The sequence below is a fragment of the Piliocolobus tephrosceles genome, chromosome 1 (genome assembly GCF_002776525.5).
Source record: "Piliocolobus tephrosceles isolate RC106 chromosome 1, ASM277652v3, whole genome shotgun sequence".
NCBI classification, from domain to species: domain Eukaryota; kingdom Metazoa; phylum Chordata; class Mammalia; order Primates; family Cercopithecidae; genus Piliocolobus; species Piliocolobus tephrosceles.
In genome coordinates this window covers 114,713,815-114,718,101 of record NC_045434.1, presented here as the reverse complement: position 1 = coordinate 114,718,101, position 4,287 = coordinate 114,713,815, and positions in this window count along the sequence as shown.

Sequence of the window (4,287 nt, the reverse complement as noted above, 5' to 3'; positions counted from 1 at the left end):
CTCTCTCTCTCTCTCTCTCTCTCTCTCTCTCTCTCTCTCTCTCTCTCCACTCTTTTCAATCTGATAGTTGCAAAATTATCTTATTCTGGTTTCAATGTGTATTTTTGATTACCATTTAGTACGAAAATATTTTTACTTGTTTTTTGGCAATTTAAACTTTCTCAAGTTTAAATGTATTGTCCATTGATTCCTATTGGGCTTTTAATTTGTTCTATGTTATTTATAGGAACTGTTTATAAATTCCACATTCTAATCCTCTCCTGCTTTTATGCATTGAAGTCTAGTCTACAACTTATATTCCATTTGACTTTTCTGTTGCTGCTTATAGCATCTCTTTATCCTATACTTTTATACATTTTAACTTTTTGTACAATCAAAATTAATTTTTATATGCTCTCTGGGTCCTGTGAGTCATATTCCCCCTCTAGATGTATTAAAATATATTTTCTAACAGAAAAATTCTTTTCAACTTCTAAAAGATCTAAAGACTTAATTTGCACAGCAGGTTTTATTAATATGTCTAATAGTAACTTTTGGATATGGCAAGAGGTAGGAGTCAAGTATACATTTTATTCAAGAGTTGTTTGAGCAACCGTTTTTATAACTAGATCCACCTTTCTCTCCTAATAGGTAATGTAACCCTCTGTGATACATTAAATTTCTGAGTATGATTCTGAAGTCTCTATTATAGTTTTTCTACCTGTCCACAAAAATACCTTAATTATTTTATAATATTTTATCTTAAAGTCTGTTTTATCAGATTTTAACATACTAGCTTCATTGTTTAAAAAAATTTATCTGTTCTACAGTTAATTATTTTACTTCCATTTTTTCTATTTCTGTTTAAACATGTGAGGTATTTTTTCTTCAAATAACAGTAACTAGATTTTTTAAATTCCAATCTGATAATTTCTCTTTCAACTAATATATTAATCCATTCACATTTATTGTGATTGTAGATATCTTTAGATACGTACCTTATTTTGTTCTTTCTATTTGCCCTGATTTTTCTGTACTTTGATATTTTGTTATTTCTTGCCTTCTTTTGGATTCATCGGCTTTAATTTTTGTTATAGTTGTTATTATTCCATTCCCCCTACCTTACTTGTTTGGGAGTTATTTCCTCCATTTTATTATTTTAGCATTCATAATCCCCTTTTAATTATTTGATGTGTGTAATAGATTGTTAAAATAGGACACTTTTGATTCTGGAGTCTCAGCTAAAATCCCAAGACCACAACAAATAGATAAAAGTACCTTCCATATTCAAAAACAAATATATTAGATCATTTAAGAACAGTCAGAAAAGTTACAGACCCAAACTAATTCTGCTACATCACAGGCCACCACCAGGACATATAAGAAAAGGCTAAGGATTCATCAGAGGTAGATTAGAAACTTCATTGGAAGTATTGTCTCAGCACTGCTGTTCACTTTCTCTTTGTCTGTCTCCACCAAGAAAGTGAAATGGGACTGCGGGATTCTGAGAAACGTTTGGAAACTGACTTGTACCACCCGGAGTTTGGAGATCACAAAGCAACTGGAACCTGACTCTCTCCTGGAGCAGTCTAGAAAGATGAGTGCTATGTGTGTCCACCCTGACAACAGGGCAAGTACAGAGGGATGCAGTGCAGCAAGTTGACACTGGGTCTCAGGAATACATGTAAAGATAGACATATTGTTTCTAGACAAACCCTTCTCACCTAAAAGACCCAAGAGGAGCAAGACAACCTAATAGAGAAAATTCTGTGTAGGATGAAATGCCAGAAATCAGGGCTTGAAACAGAGACATGATGCCTCAAGAAAGCATTTCCCATATCAAAGCCTGAAGAGAAGGAGGTGGCCGTGAAGAAAAGTCCCTGAGAAACTAACAAAACTGCCACTTTAGAGAAAGCGCCAACATTTATGTGTCTGCTACACAGAAGGCCCAACATTTAATTAAACAGTGGAACCTAAAAAACGCTGGAACTAAAACCTAAAATGTGATGATAAATGTTTTAATACACTGAAGAACAGCAACTTACTCTAGCCAACATGAAAAATGTGGCATAGTTCATCAGAATCTAATATTCTTAGTATTTCTTCTTTCTGTTTGTCCTAGTCAGCTTCTGAAGGGTGTACCTCATAAGCTCTAAATATCAAATACTATACAGACAATAAGGAGAAAGTTGTTTGTTTGCCAGTGTATTTTTCAAGGTTCTGCCAGGGCACAGGAGGTGAGCCTGAAAGCAGTGCCTATCTCTTACCAGAGCGGGTCCCCCTCTCAGCTGATGATGTGCTTGCCACTCTGCAATTGGACATTTTCCTGCCCTCCTCTACTCTTTGACTCCCCAGCTCCTGGATGTCCCACCACAGCACGTGACCCAGAAACAAGTTCTTAACTGGTTAATTTACCTTATCATAAGAAGGCTGTTGTCAGGGAAGACATTATACCCAATACCCAAGAGCTGACTTCATCTTTTTTTTTTTTTTTTTTAATGGAGTCTCACTCCATAGCCTAGGCTGGGGTGCGGTGGTACAATCTCAGCTCACTGCAACCTCTGTCTCTAGGGTTCAAGTGATTCTCCTGCCTCAGCCTCCTGAGTAGCTGGGACTACAGGCATGTGCCACCACATCCAGCTAATTTTTGTATTTTTAGTATAGACGGAGTTTCAGTTTGTTGTCCAGGCTGATCTTGAACTCCTGACCTCAGGTGATCCACCTGCCTTGGCCTCCCAGAGTGCTAGGATTACAGATGTGAGCCACGGCCCCCAGCCTTGGTTTTATCTTTATGTGAATTACTCGTATGATTTCAGACTGCAAGATATTGAACAAAATAAATGGGCAACTAAACAGGTGGTTGTATTATAGTATTCTCCCCATTATTCAGTCCTTGACTTTGCTTTCTCCCAGTTTCAGTTATTTATGGTCAATTTTGGTCCAAAAATATAAAATGGAAAATTCCAGAAATAAACAATTTATATGTTTCAAATGACATGCCATTCTGAGTAGTGTGATGAAATCTCATGCCATCCCACTCCATCTTGCTGGGGACTTGAATCATCCCTTTGTCTAATGTATCCATGCGCTGCTACCCAGCACTAGTCATTTAGTAGCTGGCTGAGTTATCAGATCAACAGTCATGGTATCACAGTGACCATGTTCAAGTGATCCTTATTTTATTTAATCATGGCCCAAAGTCATTATACCAAAGTAGTGATGTTGACATATCATTATAATTGCTCTATTTTATTATTAGTTATTGCTGTTAATCTCTTACTGTGCCTAATTTATAAATGAAACTCTATCATAAGTATGTATGTATAGGAAAACTCTATCATAGGTGTGTATCTATTGGAAAAAACATAGTATGGTGTTCCTTGACTTATGATGAGGTGTTGTCCCTATAAACCCATCACTACTTGAAAATGTTATAAATCGAAATCCATTTAGTACAACTAATCTACCAAACACTATAGTTTAGCCTAGCCTAATTTAAATGTGCTCAGAACACTTCCATTTTCCTACAATTGGGCAAAATATCTATCGCAAACCCTATTTTATAATGTAATTTTTAAAATACTGCACTGGAAATGAAAAACAGAATGGTTGTACGGCTACTCAAAGTACAGTTTCTATTGAATGTGTATCATCGATAGATGACTTTTGTTACTTTGACTCCCATCATCAGAAAATCAAAAAAAGGTAAGTTGAACCATCATTTTATATATATATACAGATGGCATATGTATATGTTAAAACTGTAAGTTGAATCATCATTATATATACATATGGTATATATACATGTACATATATTTGGTGCTTGTGCATATACATATACCATATGTGTATATAAAGTTTGATACTATTCAGGTATCCACTGGGGATGGTGGAATGAATCCCCCGTGGATTAGGGAAGCCGACTGTATTCAGGGTTCTCCAGAGAAACAGAACCTATAGGATATCTATAGATATATGAGGAGATTTACTATAAGAATTGGCTTATCATATAATTACGGAGGCTGAGAAGTCTGTAAGCTGGAGAGCCAGGAAAGCCAGTGATGTAATTCAATCCAAGTTCAAAGGCCTAAGAACCAGGGATCTACTGTTGGAAGTTCTGAAGCCCAAATGTCTGAGAATCAAGAGTTTCAATGTCCACGGGGAAGGGAAGAGGGAGAGCACAACTTGAAAAGAGAGAGAGAGAGAGAGACGTCACCATTTCTCTCCCTTTTTGTCCTATCTGAATCCTCAATGAACTGGATGATGCCCACCCACATTGATGGGAGCTGATCTTTACACAATCTGATT